Source organism: Mus musculus, chromosome 12, assembly GCF_000001635.26.
Source record: "Mus musculus strain C57BL/6J chromosome 12, GRCm38.p6 C57BL/6J".
NCBI lineage: Eukaryota > Metazoa > Chordata > Mammalia > Rodentia > Muridae > Mus > Mus musculus.
This window is the reverse complement of record NC_000078.6, coordinates 50,197,410-50,222,222: the sequence shown is the minus strand read 5'-3', so window position 1 is coordinate 50,222,222 and position 24,813 is coordinate 50,197,410. Positions and strand designations below refer to the sequence as shown.

The 24,813-nt window shown below is 36.5% G+C and overlaps 1 long non-coding RNA gene across 1 annotated transcript; it reads left to right on the top strand.

Annotated features, from left to right (window-relative positions):
* Nucleotides 1-164: 164 nt before the first annotated feature.
* On the top strand, nucleotides 165-24,154 carry Gm34523. The gene is made up of 3 exons (XR_381578.1): nucleotides 165-229; nucleotides 23,425-23,481; nucleotides 23,693-24,154. It is a non-coding gene; the product is annotated as a predicted gene, 34523 (long non-coding RNA).
* The last annotated feature ends 659 nt before the right edge of the window (nucleotides 24,155-24,813 follow it).

Below are 24,813 nucleotides of genomic sequence, written 5' to 3'. Positions count from 1 at the left end.
TCACATTGTTGATAGAATTATACTGCCAACTAATAATTGTTTTCCATTGAAAATCTCAGAAAATATATCCAAAGATCTAAGAAACTTTATCACTTGAAGAAGCCCCTCGAAGAAATACTAGAAGAAGAAACACAATTCTCCAGGAATCAAGGCTAACAAGCAAGTTGTCCCGGGACCCTCAGCTACTGAACCACACTTCTGCTGATTCCATTGCTCCTGGAACTGACAGGTAAATAGTTACCCAGTTCCAAAATCCTAAGACCTCTTCTCAGACTTCCTCCATCTCCTTTGTTCCCAGCACCAACATATAAACATTTTCCACATCCTCTCTTTCTTCTTCCCAGTTTACATTTCTATTCAACTAGCTAAATTCAGGTGCATAAATCTTAGCCCAGAAGTTAAAACATGAAAATTCAAGACAGGCCATCTCAAAAACTTCCTAATCACATATGAGCTCCAATGAGAATATGTGAGAAGAATTTCCAGACAAAGAATTTAAAAGAATGATTATAACTATGTTCTAACAAATCAGATGAGGCATGACTATGGTCCAAGAGAACAATATATATATAATATATGTTATATATGAATATATGTATATGTATATATATGCATACATGTATGTATATATGTATGTGTATATCTGTATGTGGTATATGTGTATATGTATATATACAGACATACATATACATAGATACATATACATATATATCAAAGAGAGACATTACCTTAGAGTAAAAAGTTGGAAAATGGTTTTCCAAGCAAGTAAACCTTAGAAGAATCAAGTTGGTATATCCATGCCAATATCTAACTGTCACAGACCAGCCCCAGTCAGCCTCTCTCAATCTGTGGGAAAATAGGGTTCCAGAGAGGTGGGCATGGAGTTGGCGATGAAAAGGGTGACAAACAGACATGGGCACAGAGAGAGTGTGTATCTGAATGTATTTTCTCAAAGCGAGCACCAGTCTTAAAATACAGAAGAAAAAGAAGAAAGCTAGGCAAATACATCCATCAAGGAACACTGGCTCTTAATACAAAACAAAGAAAATGCATACATAAAAAGATGGTGGGAGCCAGGCTGGGTTTACAACTGAGAATAGGAACAACCCTTAAGTAAGATCATCTGAACACAGGAGCCAGGTAATGCTCTAATGCAATCCTAGTCTATTGTTAAACCCACCACCAGGGATCCTTTAGTAAATACCTAATTATGTTATTCCTCTGGGCCTAATGAAAAACCTGCACAAGGGGAATTCTGTGCTACTAACCCTTTCATGACCAATACTACAACCCACCTATTTCCTAGATCATTGTATATTCTTGTGTATGGGTGTGACTCGGCTATTGTCCTAAGCAATTACTATGTAGACTAGCCCTGAGGTTTTCCAGCTCTATTCAAGTAAATTGTAATGCCTAAACATTGGAACACTGGTAGAGGATTAGCTATATGTCAAAATCAATTCTTAAAGGCACTTATAATAAAAGAATACTGAAAGAAAACACACAGATCCATACCCCAGACTAATGTGGGGACAGGTTTTGAGTGTATGTGCTATGGGAATGCCAAGGTTCCAGGAGGCTAAATTTCCATGAAACTCTTTGCCTCGTGACTGCTTCCAGGCTTTTAGGCTTGTCAAGCAGACTTCACTGGAGTGGATGTAGCATCTAACAAAATAGATTTTGAACCAAATTTATTCTAAAGATATGGGAAGGACATCTCATATTCATCAAAGAAAAAAAATCCAGCAAGATGACATTTCAATTTTTATTTTATTTGTCTCAATTGAAAGGGCATCCACATTTGTAAAAAGAAACATTACAAAAGTTTAAACCACACATTGACCCTTACACATTAGTAGTGGGAGACTTTAATATCTATGCTCCTACCAATGTACAGGTCATCCAGACAAAAACTGAACAGAGAAATACTGGAGTTAATAGATGTTATTAGCCAACCAGACCCAGCATATACTTACAGACTGTTTCATGAAAATACAAAAGAATCTATCTTCTCAGCAATTCATGAAACTTTCTCTACAATTAATTCCATGTATCCTATCAGACCAACAATGATTAAAGCTAGATTTCCACAACCAAAACCAGAAAGCCTACAAACCATGAAAACTGAATAACATTCTAGTGAGGAAAAAAATTTGGTCAAGAAATAAAGAAAGAAATTAAAGATTTCCTAGAATTCAATGAAAATGAATGCACAATATACCCAAACTTATGGGAGGAGGTTCTAAGAGGCAAGTTTATAGCACTAAGTACCATATTAAAAAAAAAGAAAAAAGAAAAAAGAAAAAAAGATGAATCTAATACTAACAACAAAGCTGCCCCCATGAAAGCTCTAGAACAAAAAGAAACAAGCACACCAAACAGGGATAGACAGCAAGAAATAAACTCAGGGCTGAAATCAATAAAATAGAAATAAAGAGCACAACATGAAGAATCAATGGTTCTTTGAGAAAATCACAATAGATAAGCTCTTATCCAATCTGATTAAAAGACAAAGAGAGGTTATCCAAATTAACAAAATCAGAAAAGAAAAGGGGGTCATACCAAGATATACCAAAGAAATCCAAAGAATCATTAGGTCATACTTTAAAAAAGAGCACACATGGAGGGAGCCATGGCACCAGCTGCATATGTACCAGATGATGGCCTTGTCAGGCATAAGTGGGAGTAGAGACCCTTGGTCTTGTGAAGGCTCCATGGCCTAGTGTAGGGGAATGCCAAGGCAGGGAGGTGGGAATGGGTGGATGGGTGGGTGAGTGGGTGAGGAAACACCCTCATAGAAGCAGGGGAAAGGGGGAAGTGGAAGTGGGAAGGGAACCAGGAAAGGGCATAACATTTGAAATGTAAATAAACAAAATATCCAATAACACAGAAGTGGATGCTCACAGTCAGCTATTGGATGGATCTCAGGGCTCCCAATGGAGGAGCTAGAGAAAGTACCCAAGGAGCTAAAGGGACCTGCAACTCTATAGATGGAACAACATTATGAACTAACCAGTACCCCAGAGCTCTTGACTCTAGCTACATATTTATAAAAAGATGGCCTAGTCGGCCATCACTGGAAAGAGACCCATTGGACACACAAACTTTATATGCCCCAGTACAGGGGAATGCCAGGGCCAAAAAAATGGGAATGGGTGGGTAGGGAAGTTGCGGGGAGGGTATGGGGGACTTTTGGGATAGCATTGGAAATGTAATTGAGGAAAATACGTAATAAATAAATAAATTAAAAAAAATCTGTTCTTCCCAAAACTTGGAAACCTAAAAGAAGTAGACAACTTTCTCAAAAAATACCATTTAGCAAAGTTAAATCAAGATTAGAGAGACAACTTAAATAGACCAATAACCCCTAAGGAAATATAAGCTGTCATTAAGACCCAACCAAACCAAACCAAACTAAACCAAGCCAAACAAAACTAAACCATACCAACCAACCAAACAAACAAGCAAAACCTCAAAACAAATAAGAAATACAAAACACAAAACAAACAAAAAAGCAAAAAACACAGGGCCAGATGTTTTTTGTTTTTTTTTTTTTTTTAAATTCTACCATTCTACCAGACAGTCAAAGAACTAATACTAATGTTCCTCACTCCTCAAATTATTCCACAAAATAGAAACAGATAGAACATTGCCAAATTTATTTTATGAGGCCATAATTACCCTGAAACCAAATCACACAAAGACTCAAAAAACAAAGAAAATTACAGAGCAATTTCCCTTGTGAACCTCAATGGAAAAAAAAGTACTCAACAAAATACTTGCAAACCAAATCCAAGAACACTACAAAAAGATTATCTAAGATGATCATCTTCCCAGAGATGCAGAGATGATTCAACACAAGAAAATCAATAAATGTAATTCACCATAAAAACAAAATGAAAGAAAAAGAAGCATGATCATCTGGTTAGATGCTAAAAATGCTTTTGACAAAATCCAGCAGCCCATTATGATAAAAGTCTTGGAGAGATAAAAGGGGAAAACCCACATACCCCCATGTAATACAGGTAATTTACAGCAACCAATAGCCAACAACAAATTAAGTGGAGAGAAACTTAAAGCAATTTCACTACAATCAGGAACAACTCAAAGCTCTCTACTCTGACTATATGTATTTAATATATTACTTGAAGTTCTAGCTAGAACAATACCATAACTGAAGAATATCAAGGGAATACATCTTGAAAAGAAGATGTCAATGTTGTTTGCAGATGATATGGTAGTATACACAAGAGGCTCCAAAAACTGTTCCAGAGAATTCCTACAGTTGATAAACTCCCTGAGCAAAGTGGCTAGAAGGAAGATTAACTAAAATTAATTATTAGTCCTCCTTTCTACTAATAACAAACAAAAAAGTTGAGGAAGAAATTGGGGGATAACACCCTTCACAATAGCCACTAATACTATAAAATATGTTGGAGATAACTCTAAACAAGCAAGTCAAAGACTTGTATGACAAGAATGTCAAGTCTTTGAATAAAGAAGTTGAGGAAGACATCAAAAGAAGGAAAGATATCCTGTGCTCATGGATCAACAGGATTAATATAATAAAATGGCCATCTTAACAAAAGCAATCTACAGATTCAATGCAGTCCCAGTCAAAGTTTCAACAGTTCTTTTCAGATCTTAAAAGGAAAATGTCTCACTTCCTATGAAAAACCAAACCAAACCAAACAAACAAACAAACAAAAAACACAAAACAAACAAAAACAACAACAACAATAAAAAAACCAAACAACCCCCAAAACAGATAGCTAAAACAATGGTGTATACTAAAAGAACTTCCAGCGGTTTCACCATCCATGATTTCAGGCTTTTCTAGAGAACTATCGTAATAAAAACCATATGGTATTGGCATAAAACAAACATGTTGCTAAATGAAACTGAATCAAGGACCCAAACATAAATTCATACACCTACGAATACCTGATTTTTGGTAAAGAAATCAGAAATATACAATGGCAACAGGAAAAAAAGCCTCTCCAACAGATGGTACTGGATATCTGTATCAACTGGATATCTGTATCACTCTACCCAGAACTCATTACCAGGTGGATCACAGACCTCAACATAAAACCAGACATTTCAACCTGATAAATGAGAAAGGAGGGAATCGTCATGAAAGCATTGGCACAGGAGACAACTTTCTTTTTTTTTTAATTTTTATTTATTTTTATTTTTTAATTGGGTATTTATTTCATTTACATTTTCAATGCTATCCCAAAAGTCCCCCACACGCTCCCCCACCTACTCCCCCACCCACCCACTCCCACTTCTTGGCTCAGTCGTTCCCCTGTACTGAGGCATATAAAGTTTGCATGACCAATGGGCCTCTCTTTCCACTGATGGCCGACTAGACAACTTTCTTAAAATAATACAAATAGCACAGGCAACAAGACCAACAATTAATAAATGAGACATCATGAAACTGTAAAGTTTCTGTAAGGCAAAGGGCATTGTCAATATGACAAAACATAAATGGGAGAAGATTTTCATTAACTCCACATCTGACAGAGATCTTATATCCACAGTATATAAAGCACTCAAGAAATTCAACATCAACTGACCAAATTATCAATTAAAAATAGGATACAATTCTAAAGAGAATTTTCAACACAGTAATCTCAAATGACTGAGAAACACTTAATGAAATGCTCAACATCCTTAGCTATTAGGGAAATGCACATAAAACAACTTTGAGCTTTCATCTCACACCTGTCAAAATAGCAAAGATCAAAAGCATAAATGATAGCTCAGGCTCGGGAAGATGCAGAGCAAGGCAGACCGTCATCTATTGCTGGTGGGAGTGCAAGCTAGAACATACATTTTAGGAATCAATATGCTGGTTCCACAAAATAATGTGAATTAATCCAGGGCATATGCTTAAAGGATGCTTTATCCTACCACAAAGACCCTTGCTCAACTATTTTCATAGCAACTATACTCATAGTAGCCAGAAACTGGAAACAACCCAGGTGTCCTTCAATGAAAGAATAAATTAAGAAACGGTACATTTACACAATGAGGTATTGCTCAGATGTTAAAAATGACATCATGAAATTTGCAGGCAAGTGGCTAGAACTAGGAAAAGATTCATCCTGAGTGAGGTAACCCAGACACAGAAAGATACGTTCTCATTTATCAGTGAATTACAGCTGTTAGGTAAAGGATAATGATGCTACAATCCTCAGACCCAGAGAGGCTAAGTGACATGGAGGACTTCAGAGTGGGTGGATGGACCTCCTTGGGAAGGGGAAATAGAATAGATTTCTTGAGTGAACTATGGGTGGTGGTTATGTGAACAGAAGAGATAAGCCCAGGGATGTGTGTTGAGTGATGGAGAGAGAGTACTGTGACAGTCATGGCATAGGTCTCAAACTGGAAATGTCATTGATTGGAGACTTCCTTAAGTTTTACACCACCTTTACCCCAGAACATACTGCAGGCAGGGCAGATTGTAGGTCAAAGATTTTGTGGCTGGGTTGGGGTCCCAATCCTTTCACTGGAACCTTCGCCTGGCTACAGAAGATGGACAGTTCAAGGTTCATATTCCTCATTACTAGGAGTCTTCTCTAGGGTCTTTCTTGTAGACTCCAAGGAGGTTCTGTTGCACCAGATTTCTACCTGGCCGCCAAAATGCCTTCCAATGTCAGTCATTTCTTCCAGTACTGTCTTTGTTCCTTCATTCCCCTGACCTCATTCTCCCCGTTCCTATACCCACCTGGCTGCAGCCTGGTTATTCCATGTTGGGTTGATATCCCTGGGAAGCCTTCTCTTTTCTGAAGAGAAACAGAAAAGTGGATCTGAGGTGGGTAGAATGAGTCTGGGAGTAGAGAGTGGAGGCAAGCCATGGTTGAGTTGTCATGTATGAGGTAAGAACATATAAATTAATTAATTAACAGGAGTAACTTGTTTGGCTGAAGTTAAAATTGAAAGGAAAAAAAAATTGAAGCATGCAAAGAATCAGTGAAACGAAGAGCTACCCCCCACCCCCCTTAATCAACAAGGTTTACAAACCTCTAGACAAACTAACCAGAGAGAGAGGATCCAAACCAGTAAAATTAGAGATGAAAAGGGAGACAATACAACAGATACCAATAAAGTTCAAGAAATTATGCAGACATACTTTAAAACCTATCTTTTCAATTGGTGCAAACAAAGAGACTTAAACAGATTTTTTTTCGTTTTTTTTTTTTTTTTTCGAGACAGGGTTTCTCTGTGTAGTCCTGGCTGTCCTGGAACTCATTCTGTAGACCAGGCTAGCCTCGAACTCAGAAATCTGCCTGCCTCTGCCTCCCAAGTGCTGGGATTAAAGGTATGCGCCACCACCGCCCAGCTTAAATAGATTTTTATTCATTCTATGAATTCCATTTATTCTGAAAAATGTCATCTTGAAAAAAAAACATTTTTAAATAATTAAAGCACAAAATTTCTGAGCAAAATAATAACAAAATAGAGAAACACATGAAATGGTTACATGCTGTAGACAACTGATAGATGTTGCAGAGAATATGTCTGTCTTGACATTCCAAAGTCAATTTCTGTCATAGTAAAACTGAATAATAAAATAGTAAAAATGAAAACGGGGTCCTTTCAGCAAAATCTTGCTAGTGTGTGCAATGGTGTCAGCCTCCATTGCACACACTAGCAAGATTTTGCTGAAAGGACCCTGATATAGCTGTCTCTTGTGAGGCTATGCCGGGGCCTAGCAAACACAGAAGTGGATGCTCACAATCAGCTATTGGATGGATCACAGGGCCCCCAATGGAGGAGCTAGAGAAAGTACCCAAGGAGCTAAAGGGAACTGCAACCCTATAGGTGGAACAACATTATGAACTAACCAGTACCCACCGGAGCTCGTGTCTCTAACTGCATATGTATCAGAAGATGGCCTAGTCGACCATCACTGGAAAGAGAGGCCCATTGGTTTTGGCAACTTTATATGCCTCAGTACAGGGGAACGCCAGGGCCAAGAAGTGGGAGTGGGTGGGTAGGGGAGTGTGGGGGGGGAGGGCATGGGGGACTTTTGGGATAGCATTGGAAATGTAAATGAAGAAAATACTTAATTAAAATAAAAAAAGAAAAAGAAAATGGGCCAAATCTTTATCCTGTGTAGAAAAGGCCTTTGACAAAATTCAGCATCCTTTCACCATAATTCAGTTAGACTAGGGCTAGAAGGGAACCCTCTTCCCTTATAAAAAGGCATACATGATACAAGCACATATCTATTAAAGCAGCATTGCTAATGTCATACATAAATGTTGAGCTGCCGAATACAATCAATTAAGCTCAAAGTTTGGATGCACTCTAATCATTTGCATTCAAATTTTCCATTACTATGAAAGCACAAAGTAATGTATTTCCTTATGACACTTTTTAACATGCTTAATTTTTGTTTTAATAAACATATCCTGCTTCTCCTCCATCCTCACCTTCACCCTGCCTCACTCTGCTTGTGTCCTCTGATTCCAGTATTCCTCTTTCCAATTTCACACCATACGTGTTCCACTGTCTTCATCGTCTACCTAATTTAAAGGGTATTTGCTCCTTCCATGGCTTCCTATCTAGTTTTCTGATTTTTATACACTACCCACACTTACTTAGACATATAAAAACATATATAAAAATTAGGTTGTAATGTAACTTCGTGAAAGGGAAAAATGCAATTTTTGTGTTTTGGAACTTTGATTATCTCAATCGATAAATAATTTTCAAGTTCACCCCTTCTTGCTGAAATGCCACAACTTTATTTTACATTATGTATATGTAACACATTTTCACTATGCAATCATCTGCTGATGACATCTAAGCTGGCCATATTTCTTTGTATTTGTGAATTGAACATCAATCAGCAAAGATGTATAAGTTATATCTCTGGTAGGAAATAGCATCCGTTGATTATTGGACTACTAGCCATAAATTCAAAGACATATACCTAGGTGACATAGTTCTCATTTTATGTGTATGGCTGAATGTATATCTGTTCATTGGCTGCATATAGTGCTTTTGAAGGTCAAAAAGGGGCAATGGATCCTATGGAACTAGAATTGCAGAGCATTTTTAGTAGACATGTTGATGTCTGAACCATACCTAGGACGTCTGTAAGAGCAAGAAGTGCTCTTAATCTTTGAACCATCTGTTCAGCCACCAAATATATGTTGATTTTCATAGTGGCTGTCCAATTCATACTCTAACATACATTCCCCAAATTTCTGTCAGCATTTGTTGTCATATTTTGTTTTTTATTTATATTCTTTTTATTAGATATTTTGTTTATTTACATTTCAAATGTTATCCCCTTTCCTGTTTTCCCCTCTGAAAACCCCATATTTCCTCCCCTCTCCCCCTGTCCACCAACCCACCCACTCCTACCTCCTTGCCTACACCGGGGCATAGAACCTTCACAGGAACAAGGGCCTCTCCTCCTATTGATGACCAACTAGGCCATCTTCTGATACATATGCAGCTGGAGCCATGAGTCCCACTTGTGTGTTTTCTTTGGTTGGTGTTTTCTTTTGTTTTTTTATTAATCATTCCATTTGTTTACATCTCAGATAATACCCCACTTCCTGGGTACCCCTCCACAACCCTTCCCCACATCTGCCCTCTTCCCCCTCCTCTTTGCCTCTATGAGGGTGCTCTCCACCCCCCCCCTCCCCCACCCGCATTCCTCACCCTCTCCTGCTCCATTCCTCTATGCTGGGGCATCAAATTTCTACAGGATCAAGAGCCATCCCTCCCATTGATGTCAGACAAGGCCATCCTCTGCTACATTATTTACATTTTAATGTTCAGTCATTAAGTATGTATTTATGGCACGCTCTCTTCTATGTCCAACTCTTTCCAGGCCCCATACAGCTCATCTCAAATTTAAACTGCTTTTTTTTTAAAGTTATTATTGTAACTAACACATGCATAAAATACATAATACATATGAGTTATATATGATTTTGTTTTTTATTTATATTGAGTCCGATGCAGTTATTTGCACCCAACCAATGGACAGAAGCAATGGAGAGTTCAGATGGGTCCACTAATTATTGCTCACATTAGGGCTGACACTTGAGATTGTCTAACCTATCAGGAGTCTCATTCATGAAGAAGGTTCTCTTTCTCTTAGTAGCCATTAATTACCTGTGGCTCTTGAGCTAGAAGTGGGCACTTGAAACACTCTCCCAATCCACTGTTGACTGGTATTGCCATCATGTAAGTCTTATTAAATGACCATATTATTAAAATTTCCCCGGAACAACTCCTGACTGTCATACAGAGAAACTAACTTGTAGCAGATATCCTGATCCACTGGCTTTTACAGCCATTATGTCCCCTCATCCATAATATTTCTTGAGTGCTAACTGTATGGATTGTATTACAGATGTCCCTATTGATTGAGATGGACAGCGGTGTCTAATTAGTTGTTGTCTGCATTCTGACCAGTTATGGATTTCTTTTTTTAATTTTATTTGTAATTCATTTTTATACTCCATATTCCATTCCTTGCCCCTCCCCATCTACCCTTCGACTATTTCACATCCCACACCTCCTCCCTATCCCACCGTGTTTCCACATGGATGCCCACACCCTCCACTCCACCTGACCTCTAAACTCACTGGGACTTTGAGTGTTAGGTGCATCATCTCCGAATGAACACAGACCTGGAAATCCTCTACTGTATGTGTGTTGGGAGCCTTATATCAGCTGGTGTATGCTGTCTGTTTGGTGGTTCAGTGTTTGAAAGATCTTGGGGTTCCAGATTAATTGAGACTGCTGGTCCTCCTACAGGATCACCCTTCTCCTCAGCTTCTTTCAGCCTTCCCTAATTCAACAACTGGGGTCAGCTGCTTCTGTCCATTGGTTGGGTGCAAATATCTGCATCTGACACATTCAGCTACTTTTTGGGTCTTTCGGAGGGCAGTCATGATAGATCCCCTTTTTTGAAGATCCATAGTCTCAGGAATAGTGTGAGGCCTTGGGCCTCCCCTTGAGCTATATGTCTGAAAACTCTATGAGTATTTTGATGAGGATTTTTGAATCAATGTTAACGAGGGATATTAAGTTATAGTTTACAGTTTCTGCTGTATCTTTCCTGGATTTGGTATTAGAATCATAACTTTGTAAAAGATGTTTGCAAGTGTACATATGTTTAGATTTGAAATAGTAATTTAAGAGATGTTGACTCTATATTTTCTTTGAACATCTGGAGAATTCTGTGAATTCATGTGGGCTGGACTTAAATACTTATATGTTTGTTTGGTTTTTGTTTTTATATTATACACTATTTATTAATTTATTCTCTCATATATTGCATCTTAACCTCGGTTTCCCCTCTCTCTTCTCTTTCCCCCACACTTTCTCCTCTCCATCCACTCCTCCTCTGTTTCCCATCAGAAAAGGGTAGGCCTACAAAGGGCATCAACTAAACATGGCATATCAAGTTGCAATAAGATAGAGCTGTCTCTTGTGAGACTATGCCGGGGTCTAGCAAACACAGAAGTGGATGCTCACAGCCAGCTATTGGATGGATCACAGGGCCCCCAATGGAGAAGCTAGAGAAAGTACCCAAAGGAGCTAAAGAGATCTGCAACCCTATAAGTGGAACAACATTATGAACTAACCAGTACCCTGGAGCTCTTGACTCTAGCTGCATATGTATCAAAAGATGGCCAAGTCGGCCATCACTGGACAGAGAGGCCCATTGGACTTGCAAACTTTATACGCCCCAGTACAGGGGAACGCCAGGGCTAAAAAGTGGGAGTGCGTGGTTAGGGGAGTTGGGGTGAGGGTATGGGAACTTTTGGTATAGCATTGGAAATGTAAATGAGGAAAATACCAAATAAAAAATATATATGTATATGCATATATATATATATAAAGATTAGGCATCTCCCCTCATACTAAGGCAACCCTGTAGGAGGAAATTTTCCCAAAACAGGAAAAAAAAGTCTAATAGATAGCCTCTACTCTCTCTCCTAAGAGTCCCACAAAAACACCAAGCTACACAACTGTATCATGTATTCAGAGGGCCTCGGGGAGCTCCTCATAGGCTCCCTGATTGTCAGTTTGGTGTAAGTGAGCTATTGTCAGTCCAGGTTTGCTGATGCTGTAGGTTTTCTCTCGTGGTGTCCATCCTTGCTTGACCCCTCTGACTCCTATAATCCTTCCTCCTGATTCCTCAGCAGGATTCCCCAAATTCTGCCTAATGTTTGGCTGTTTGTCTCTGCACCTGTTTCACCAGTTGCTGGGTGAAGCCTCTCTGATGACAACTGGGCTAAGCACCAGTCTATGAGTATAGCAGAATATCATTAGGCATCATTTCATTGACATTTGTTTTTGCCTATTGCGTGTGGTTCTATTCTAGGCCTGTGGGCCATCAGGCCTCTCATATCATTTCCTCCAGGCAGTGTCAGGGTGGGTTCCCTCTTTTGACATGGGTTTCAATCTCAACCTGTCATGTACTAGTCACTTCTACAATTCCTGTGCCATCTTTACCCAACTGCATCATGCTGGCAGGACAAATTGTAGGTCAAAGGTTTTGTGGCCAGGATTGTGTCTCAAGCTCTCTACTGGAAGTCTTACCTGGCTATAGGAGATGGCCGATTTAAGCTCTATATCCCCTGTTACTAGGAATCTTAGTTAGGGTCACCCTAATACATTCTTGGGAGCTTCCATTTGATTGTGTTTCTATCATGCCCCTGAATTGCCCCCAATTTATTTGTCTCTCCCAATCCTTCTATTCTCTCCCAACCTGATCCCTCCAGTTCCCATCCCCACCTGCCCCTAGTCTACCCTAAATATCTATTCTACATCTACTTTTCAGGAAGAACAATGGATCCCACCTTGAGCCCTCCTTATTACTTCAGATCTTTGGGTCTGTTGGTTGTTGAATGGTTATCTTTTTCTTTGTAGTTAATATCCACTTATAAGTAAGTGAATATCATGTTTTTCTTTCTGGATCTGGATTACTTCATTCTAGATAGTTTTTCTTTCTAGTACCATGTATTTTCCTGAAAATTTCAAGATATCAGCTATTGTTTTTAACACCGGAGTAATACTCCATTCTGTAAATGTGCATGTGTTCTTTATCCATTCTTTGATTGAGGTACATCTATTTTTTCCCAATTTCTGGCTTTTGTGAATAAGACTGCTATGAACATAGTTCAGCAAGTGTCTTTGGGGCAAGATAGACCATCTTTTGGGTATATTCCCAGGAGTGCTATAATTGTATCTTGAGGTGGATTGATTCCCGAATTTTGTGCAGGAACCACCATAATAATTTCCAAAATGGCTGTAAAAGTTTGCATTACATTATCCAATGGAAAATGGTTTTCCTTGCTCCACATCCTCCCCAGCATGAATTGTCAAAATTTATTTTATCTTAGTCATTCTTAGGTATACAATTGAATCTCAAAGTTGCTTTCAATTGCATTTCCCTGATAGCTAAGGATGTTGAAATTTTCTTCAAGAGCTCCTGGGCTACTTGAGATTCCTCTTGTGTGAATTCTCTGTTTAGATCTATTTAAAAAAAAAAAAGTTTTAAATGAGATTATTTGGTTTTTTGATGTCTACTTTCTCAGATCCTTTATATATTTTGAGAATTAGCTCTCTGTTAGATGTAGACTTGGGGAAAATATTTTCCAGTTCTGTAGGCAACTGTTTTTACTTATTGATGGTATAATTTGCCTTGTAGAAGCTTTTCAGTTTTGTGAAGTACCATTTATTAGTTGTTGATTTTGGTATCTGAACTATTGTTCTCTTTGTCTCCTGTGCTCATGAGTTCAAGGCTTCACTGACTTGAATTTCTTGTCATACATCTTTCACATGCTTATTTAGAGATATCCTATGATTTTTTTATATTATTTGTGACTATTATGAAGATTATTTTTCCTGATTTCATTCTCAGTTTGTTTGTCATTTCTAAATAGGAGAGCTACTGATTTTTCTGAGTTAATCTTGTATCCAGCCACTTCACTGAAGGTGTTTATCAGTCTTAGGAGCCATTTGGTAAACTTTCTATGGTAACTTATGTATACCATCATATCATCTGCAAATAGCAATACTTTGATTTCTTACTTTCCAATTTGTATCTTCTTCAGTTGTGTATTGCTTGAGCTAAAACTTCAAATACTATATTGAATAGATATGCAAAGAGTAGATAGCCTTGTCTTTTTCTTGATTTTAGTGAAATTGCTTTGAGTTACTCTTCCTTTAATTTGATGCTGGCTATCAGCTTTCTGTATATTGCCTGTATTATGTTTAGGTATGTAGTTTGTATTCTTGAATTCTTCAATACTTTTAGTCATGAAGGGGTGTTGTCAAAGGTTGGTTTTTGTCAAATGCTTTACAGCATCTAATGAGATAATCATGTGATTTTTTTCTTTCAATGTGTTTATATGGTAGATTATACTGACAGATTTTTATATATTGAGCCAGCCCTACATCTCTCTAATGAAGCATTCTTAACAGTGTTGTATGACAGTTGTTTTTATGTGTTCCTGAATTCAGTTTGCAAGCATTTTATTGAATGTTTTTGCATATATGTTCATGAAGGACATTGGCCTGTAATTCTTTTTTGAGTCTTTGTGTAGTTTGGGTATCACGGTACCTATGATTTCACAAATGAGTTTGGCAATGCTGCTTATGTTTCTATTTTGTAGAATAATTTGAGGAGTATTGCTATTAGTTCTTCTTTAAATATTTGGTAGAATTCTGTGCTAAAATCAACTGACCCTGGACTTTTTTGGTTGGGAGACTCTTCATGACTGCTTCTATTCCCTTAGGTTTTGTAGACCTATTTAAATTGTTTATCTGATCTTTATCTAACTTTGGTAAGTTTTATATATCAAGAAAATTGTTCACTTCTTTTACGTTGTTCAATTTTGTGAAGTATTGGTTTTTAAAGTATGACATGATGATTTTTTTGGATTTCCTTGGTTGTTATATACCCATTTTTGTTTCTCATTGTGATGATTTGGATATTCTCTATGTGTGTTTTAGTTAATTTGGATAACGTTTTTTTTCTATCTTGTTCATTTTCTAAAAGGACCAACTAATATAGCACTGATTTAGCCCTCAGTTTGACTATATCCTCCTTGCCTACTCTTGCTTGTGTTTGCTTATTTTTTTCTAGAGCTTTCAGGTTGCTGTTAAGTTGCTATTAGGAGATCCTTCTGACTTCTATATGTAGGCACTTAGTGGTATTAACTTTCTTTTTAACACTAGTTTCATTATGTTCCATAAGTTTTGGTATGTTGTGTCTTCACTTTCATAAATTGTAGGATATCTTTTATTTCTTTATTTCTTCTTTAATCAGTAGAGGGTTGTTCAGTTTCAATGAGTTCAATGTTGTTTCTATCCATGACTGTCTGATAAGATACAGGGTGCATTTCATGTTATTTATCTGTTAAAATTTGTTTTGTGTCCAAATATGTGGTCAGTTTTTTGGAGAAGATTCCGTGAGATGCTGAGAATAAGGTACATTCTTTGGTCTTTGGGTAAAATGTTCTATAATATCTATTAGGTCCATTTGAGTCATAATATCTGCTAGTTCTATTGTTTTCCTCTTTAGTTTCTGTCTGAATAATCTGTTCATTAGTGAGAGTGGGGTGTTGAAGTCTATCACTACTAGTGTAAGGAGTTCTATGTATAATAGTTCTTTTACAGATGTGGTTGCCCTTGCATGTGGCATAGATGTTCAGAATTGAGATGTCATCTTGATGTATTTTTCTTTGATGCAAATAAAGTGTCCTTCCTCATGTCTTTTGAATAATTTTAGTTAGAGATATATTTTGTTAGATATTATAATGACTACATCATATTGCTTCTTTTTCCTTTTGCCTGGCAAATCTGTTTCCAACCCTTAAATCTTAGGTAATGTCTGACTTTGATATTGAATTGTGTTTCTTGAATGCAAAAGAAGCTTGGATTCTATTTTCATATACACATCATCTTTTTATTGGAAAATTAAGTCTAATGATATTGACAGATATGAATGAGCAATGATTGTTGCTACTGTTATTTTGATGTTTATGGTGGTGTTAGTGGTAGTATGTCTGTATGTGTGTATGTATGCTTTTTTTTTCAGATGTTAGATTATTTATTGCTTATGTTTGTATGGGTGTAGTTAACCTCCTTGGGTTGGAGTCTTTCTTCTAGTACCTTCTGTAGGGCTGGGTTTGCGGAGAGTCTGTAGGATATCTCTCTAGACCCTTCTGGTTTTTAGGGTTTCTACTGAGAAGTGGAGTGTAATTGTAATAGGTCTGCCTCCATATGTTACTTGTTTTTTCCCCTTGCTTGTAGCTTTACTATTCTTTCTTTGTTCTGAATATTTAGTGTTTTGATTACTATGTGATGAGGGAACTTCCTTTTCTGGTTCCATCTATTTGGTGTTCTATAAGTTTCTTGTACTTTTATAAGCATCTCCTTTTTTTAGGTTAGAAGTTATTTCTTCTACAATTTTCTTAAAAATATTTTCTGGGCCTTTGAGCTAGAAATCTCCTTCTTTGATTCCTATTATACTTAGGTTTGATCTTTTCAAAGTAACCCAAATTTTCACAAGATTTTGTATCAAGAAATTTTTAAATTGAACATTCTTTTTGACTGATGTATCTATTTCTTCTATTATATCTTCAATGTCTGAGATTTTCTAGTCCCTGTCTTATATCTATTGATTATGCTTGGGTATGTAGTTTCAGTTTGCTTATCAGATTTTCTGTCTCCATATTCCCTCAGTTTGTGATCTCTTTATTGCTTCTATTTTCATTTTCCCAGATTTGAGAAGTTTTATTTGTTTTCTTTAACTTTTTGGGTTTTTGGCTTTCTTTAAGGGATTTATTTATTTCTTCTACTTGTTTGTGTTTTCCTGAATTTTGCTAAGGGATTTGTAAATTTTATCCTTATGAATCTTGATCACCTTCATAAAGTTGCTTTTTAGGTATTTTTCTTGTAAATCTCTCTCTCTCTCTCTCTCTCTCTCTCTCTCTCTCTCTCTCTCTTTCTCTCTCTCTTTCTTTTTCTTCTTTTGGAACATTCAGCAATTGCTGTAGTAGGGCAGCTGGTTTATGGTAGTGACCTTATACATTGACTGTTTTTTCTTACATTCTTATGTTAGCCTCTTGACATCTGAGTTTGGGGTAAATTATAGGTCTAGTTACATATTTCTGAGTATATGAGTATGTTTTTGTTAAATGTGTGTTTTGTTCCTTAGTTTATGGTCCCTCTCTGGACTTCCACTCTGTGTAGTCTGGGATTCTCCAAGTATACAGTTTCTTATAAAGCATGGTTTCTACAGCCCCACTGGGGAAAGTCAACTAAGAGGGTGCAGGACTGGTGATAGGTAGGAATGATGATGAGATATTGAGAGATTGAGGGAGATTGGGTGGCAAGCAACCTACCTGGACTTCTAATAGTCTGCTTGGTCTCTGGTAGAGTAGTGAGTCTCTACCCTATTTGGTGGCTGGAACACAGCAACAAGGAGGGTGAAGACTGAAGAACATGGTTAGGTGGACATCCTGTTGTGGAAGAGTGGGGAAGTCTGGGGGGAAGAACAGCCTCCGTGGACTTGTCTCATCTATGAGGTTTCTAGAAGAACAGAAAATCTCTGCCCCAAGCTGCTCTGTGGTATACAAGTGAATGTTCATCCAGTTGGGGGCTAGCAGGTGGTGACAATAAAAATGGGGTAATGGGGATAGGGTGAATGTAGGCCAAAATTTGAGGAGTCACAGGCAAACTACCTGGACTTTTCCCAGTCTCCAAGGTCTCTAGTAGAGCAGGGAGTCTATTGGAGGCTGAGATATGGCAAGTGAGAGAGAAAGAGACTGAGGATAGTTTGGGGAGATGTTGAGATAGTGAGATAGTGAGGAAGTTTTGGGGGGTAACTTACCTGGGCTTCTCCCAATTTGGAAGGACTCTGAGGCTTATTTATCTATGGAGAAAGACATTTTATTACTGTTCCAGTCTCCTTATTTTTCATACATATGTTTAGTTTGCTGATCTGTCTTCTTAATTAATTGCTTGGAAGATTTGAATTAATTTAGGTATTTATCCATTTCTTTTAGATTTTTCCATGCTTCAACATATAGTTTTTTTTTAATATTCCCTTATAATATTCCGAGTTTCCTTTGGTATCTGTTGTCATGTTTCCCTGGTCAGTTTTGATTCTATTAATTTTGGTCCTTCATTTTTCTCTTAGTTGAGCCATGGGTCAGTTTATGTTTTTTATCTTCACAAAAACTCAGATCGTTGGTTCTATGATTCTTCTAATAGGTTCTATCCTATAATCATCTTGTTTGGGTATTATTTTCCCATCTACTGGATTTGATTTTGTTTTGATCTTGCATTTTCCATGTTCTTCATTTGCACCATTAACTCATCTATGATCTTTCTGAGTTCTTAAATGTATATGCTTACAATTCTTAAATTTCCCTCTTAGGATTTATTTTATATTCTTGTGTTGTGTTTTCATTTCCATTTGGTTCCAGGTAACATTTAATTTCTTCCTTGATATATTCATCATTAAATAATAAGTTGTATGCTTACCAGAAAATTCATTTGATATCAATTTAAATTTTATTGCATTATGGTCAGATAGAATACACAGATTTATATCATTTTTTCTGAATTTGGTACGGTTTATTTTGTGTTCTAAGATATGGTATATATTAGAGAGGCCCCATGGCTTGCAGAATTTATATTCTGGTGTTTAGGTGGAATATTCAGAAGATTCTGTAGATTAAGTTTGCTATGTGATGTCATTTAATTCTGTTGTTCCTCAGTTAATATTTTTGGTTGAGATCACCTGTCTACTGAAGAAAAAATGGGTATTATGATTAGTTAATATTAATTTCTTGATGATAGTTTGTGCCTTTAAATATAGTAGTAAACTTTTCACTAAACAGTGTTTGGTACATATATTTTTAGGGGTATGATGTTATGTTTGTTAATTGTTCCCTTGATTTGAATAAAATACCCTGTTTTATTGCTTCTTATTAATTTTAGTCTAGTATCTATTTTGTTAGATACTAGTATAGCAGTATTTGCTTTTTTATGTCCTAATTGAGTCCTTTAAAATATTTCACTTTAAGGTGGTGCCTACTTTTAAATCTGAGTTTCTTTTAGACACATTTTGTTTCTTATTCCTTTCAGTATGCGGGTGTCTCTTGATTCTTCAAAATAAGGCTGATAATGTTTACAGATATTATTGAAAGATGTGGGTTGATGATATTTTCCTTGTGTTCTTACTCTTTGAGTTCTCAGTTGCACTTTGTTTTTCAGTAATTTTAGCTTTATTTATTTTCAAAAGACTTTTGGATTCTGAAGCATTTCTTCCAGTATTACTCTTTGCAGGGTTAGTATACATTCTTTTATACTGTTCACACCATGGAACATTTTTATTAGTCCTTCAAGAATGCCAGAGTATTTTGCTAGGTATGATAGTCTTGGTTGACCATTATGGTCTTTTAGAACTAGAAAGCATTTATTGCTTTCGGATGCTTATTTCATGCTTCCATTGTTATTCTGATAGGTTTTCCTTTATATGTGGCTTGTGTTTTACATCAAAGCCTTCTATATTCTTTCTTTGTTCTGTATATTTTATGTTTTAAGTATAATAAGCAATGGAGAATTTCTTTTAAGGTTTGTCTATTAGGTGTTCTGTATGATTTATCTCTAAAACTACCTCTCTCTCCATATAAAATCCATATATTTCCAAGAAATGACACTGTAAAAATTTCTTAAGATAATTGTTTAACTCTTAATATTTTTATCCTTGTATGGTAAGTCATATACATTGAAACGAATTTTTCTCTACATCTGAGTCAACTGTTTTTGATAAACATGGACATTTTTTTCTTGAGAAATTGTTTACAGTTATTTATTTAAACAGTTATACAGTGTCACGGAGTTAGAAATGAAAGATATTTATAGCCAGTATGAATACAAATAATAATTAATTAGAACAAGTACATTTTTATCTTTAAATAGATTTTTAAATGTAATATGGATAATAGATATAAATAACATTTACTGAAATCTCTCCCTCTCCCTTCCCTCTCCCTCTCCTTCTCTCCCTCCACCCCCCCCCCCCCCCCGTGTGTGTGTGTGTGTGTGTGTGTGTGTGTGTGTGTGTGACAATTTAGGGTGTTATTTGACAGAAACCATCCACCTGTTTACCGAGAAAGAAACTTTAAGTGACTTAAAACTCACAAGGTAGGTTGGCCTTGCCTGATTGCACCGTTGATTACATGTTAACATGTATTGACATCTACAAGGTAATGGAAGACATAAAAGAGCCCATAGAAGTAGCACAAAGTCACACAGATAGTCTGTAGTTAAAGACAGTATTCACATCTAGCAGACTCTTTATAGATATTCTTTTAATTGATATAGAATGTTAGAGTTCAGTTAAAAGGAAAGAAAACCTAGAAAACTTGTTTCTTACTAGTTTGGTGAAAGAATAGGAAATTATTTAGTTGAAAGAACTAGTTTTATATTATTTGTAGATTTCATGGCTATCAACAGCATCTCCTACTTTTACAAAAAAAGATTCGAGTATTCATTATCATTGTCAGGTCTGCAGGAAATTTGATCAGGCACATCTTCGGATACAAACCTATATCAGAAGACATGGCTATTAGAATGGAGAGTCACTGCTTTACAAATTCTATCACTGAGCCACATCAATCAAGAGATAAAAATAAACTAGACCTCTGGAGACCTAGATAAGGGCAGTCCTACTGAAGTACCCTGCTAGCCGATCCCACCATTTAAATCTTACAAATATATGTGAGAAATTTGGGGACAAAATATATTCAATTTCAAAATAAATTTAACACAAATAGGAATTGCACCCTCTATGATATTCTAGAAATGTTTATTCTACTGAATCTGGGTATGCAAATTATAGCTTAATAAATATGACATTCTACCTCAAACTAATTAGAATGGTTATATCAAGCAACAGTTTATCAAATAGAAAACAACAAATGGTTGAAGCACTGTGGAGAAAATATTTGTTCATCATGAGTGGTAATATAAAATAATATAGTAGTTTTAGCAAATAGAATGAATAAAAGCAAAACAGAACAAACAGAATTGTGTTATATACTCCTGGGTACAAAAATGAAAGAACAAGTAAAAGAAAGAAAGCATGGTCTCAAATTGATATCCACCCTGTACATAGCATTTTCCTTGAGGAAGAAAAGGCTGCCACACAAAAATGTGGAGCCCAAACATGTGAACATTGACAGATCAGCGGGTAAACAAAATGTGGTATATACAAAACATAGAATAATATTGTATTGAAAAGGAATGGCATTCAGACAGCTCTCTGACTTGAATGAATACTGTACATATTACAGTAGCAACAAAAAAAGCTCGTCACCATTGGGCATCCAATTACATGAGACATCTAGAAAAATGAGAGTGTTATGGATCATAGAATGAAGCTAGTAGAGACCGAAGACTGTAGAATGTTGCATAATGAGCATAGCCTAAGTATTTTAGAAAAAAATAGATTCTAGGAAAAAAATGCATGAACATGTAAATGTTCTTGATTTAAAAAAAAAAAAAGGTATATTTGGGGAAATGGAAATGGCTACACTGGTAAATGTTATGACATGGGTAGATAATACAATTAAAATTCATAAAGAGAAGAAAGAAATGAAGGAAAGTATCAGTGTCTTGTGTAATCTTTCCCACATTCCAGCTTCTTGACCCTGTTTAAATGCCCCAGATAAATCTCTTCCTGGATATCACCAGAGTCTCATATCACAGGACTACCATATATTTCTTATCCAAAGTTTGGAATGATAGAATAATAGAGGAGGAGAAGAATGAAGAGTGCTGGTTTGTGATGTTAAGATCAACACCTTAAACCACAATTGTTCAATTCTAAATAAGGGAGCTACAGCGATGTTTCAAAAATCATCAGATAATCTTGTACTAAAAGTCCACAAGTGTCCTGTTCCACGTGTAAATAAGAGCTCCTCCCTTGGGCAGGCTGATTTTGATGATTGTGATGCAGATAATTAAGCTGCCTATTTTTTCTAAAAATAGAACTTTCTAACTAACTCACATATAATAATTTTATATTTAAAGGTAGTATTTATCTAGGAGAGGATGGGTGGTAATAATTTCACTGATATTTGCTTTTATATGGTATGTCATTCTATCCTAGCTACTTTGTCCAATGTCTGTCACGAACTAATGAAGTAAGACCTATATAGGAATATTCACATAAAGTCTGATTTTTATTTAAGAATAGAATTTTCTAGTAATGTGCATATAATTTGAGGAAGGATATTCTGTAATGCTTTTGTTTCTTTTCAATTGTTCTTGTGAATTGTGGTGTTAAGTAATATGACAGTGTTTGTGCTCAAAGATAAATAAATATCAAACACTGTGTACTGGTAAAACATGTCAGAAAAGTCAATGAAATATTTGAATTTTTTTCTCTGTATAATACTTACTAAGTTTTTAATTTTTTCACTATCATTTCTTGGAGAAAAGAGATATACATTATGTTGGTTTATGTTTGAAACTGACCCAAGAACTGTGTCATATTTTATATGACATATCTTTATGTCATATTTATATTTATCAACAATTATTACCTCTACTTTGGGGCTGTGTGTGGCAACGATGGGAAGTATTTTATGAAGGGCTCAACACTAGATGCATATGCAATATCTTGGTTCATTTCATCTTTAACTTGGTGTAAGGAAAGAACAGACAAGAACACGTGCTTATCTGTGTAAATCACAGCCTTAGAGGATGGGTGGGTTCTGACATATCTTCATCATAAATCAGTAGATATTTTAAAAATTCTAATGCATTACAAACAGATTATGAATAGTGCTTTTATTTGGCTTATTTGTAGATCTCAGTGCTAAATCTTCCTTAGGATTAAAGGAAATTTCTTCTAACAAGAAATAGAGGTCCCATTAGCATTTTTCCATTAACCATTTGCAACCACAAGTTTTATTTCAATAGCAATATAGAGTGCAGAGTTATAATAAAAGTGTTGATGGTTAGTACTACAACCATAGAGCTCTTTTACTGATTCAACATTTTCTCTATGCATATGAATACATTCTTAATATGTTGAATTACGATTATTAATGTTAAATTACCTGATAACATGAGTATACTGATAAAAGGATGAATAATTTGGGGATGGTCATCTTAGATAGGTCAAAAAGCACACTCAAAAGCAGTTGAAAATATTTTTCTAACCATTGTCCTATATGTAGTCTCAAGGAAAGTAAGATGAAAAGAAATGTGTATGTAAGTGAGTTTGTGGTCACAAGTGTGTGTATAAGAAGTAAAGATGAGTGGTGAGTCACAGAGCCACAGAACCCATGGTATTTTCTACATGTCACTTCGTCCATTTGTAATTTGTTTCTCCATAAGGAAATGGAACCGTTTAAAGGACCATGTCAAGAGAAGAGGTTTCAGAGCAGAAATCGGGTAATTAAACCTTTTTTTTTGGCAAGGAGACTATTGGGAGGTAAAGACTTTGGAGAATAGACTAGTAGGGTCCTTAATTATAGTAGACTTTAATTCAAATTAATATGCTTGAATACCAAGTTTGATCTGTAGGTATTATTCTATTTAAAGTAAGAGTTTAAAAACATTGATGGTTGCATAAATCTGATTTATTAAACCCTTATACTTACAGAGTGTTGCCTGTGCCCTGGATAGCTCTCTACCCAACCCTACCTGTACTTGGGTGTTGGGGATGAGTTGATACAGAGTCAATGACACAGACTCCGGAAGCAGGTGAGAAATGCTGCAGCAAGCTCATCTGAGCATTGCTGCAAGCTCCTTTAATGCACTTTACCCACATCCCCATTGGTTCCAAGAAAGTATCTCTTCTAAACAGCAGTTCCTGGTTGGCTGGCAATATTTACACTAGCCATCCTTGCTCTCTCAGGCAGTCCTCAATTAGGTCCCCCTGCAGGAATGCTGGTGTCACAGGCAGTCCTCAATTAGGTCCTCCTGCAGGAGATGCTTCTGCAGCTGCACAGGCCCTAAGCATTTACATAGAGGCAGCCCTGCTGTTCTGCTATAATAAAGATTTGGTTCGACTTGCTTTATCTACAAAGATATAGTTGTTTAGCATAAAGATTAATATTTTTTCAAAGATTTCCCCTGTTCTCTATACACATGTATCCACACACACGTGCAATGAATGATGATACCGGATAAAAAACTAAGGTGAATCCCTCAGGCTACTTTCCTTTTAACCCCATGGAAACAAGACCCCAGCAACGGATTCTCTGGCACTTGGGCACCAGCTGCGTGTGGAATCTTCCCTATTGATGTCGCATTTTATAAACGACAGAAGCTTCAACCTTTATTTAGCAGGAGAAGCCATTAATCTGTCTTCAGACTTTCCCCTACCTCCCACAGAAAAAAACAATTTGCTTTCAAAAGTTTGTTTGGAAATGAAACCAAATTCTGTGTTTCCTCTACAGATGGTTGACCTCTTTCAGTTGATGACTGCATTACTCATTTAAACAATTATACAGGTCAATATAGTGTAATCTAAATTATTTAGTCTCTTAGTGTTTTTCAGACACTCCTGACAGTTGGAGAGATTCCAGCTGCTGCTTGTACCTGAATTTGAACTCCACACAATGATAACAGAACTCGATACTGATTTCCAGAATTGTCCATTGACCACTAGCCTACTGGGCAGCCTTGCACATTGTTCCTTAGGGAGTCACAACTTAAGTATGACTGTGTCCACAAAAAGAATTCATTGCTTTCAGATACAACTTTAAGAATACATGGGAT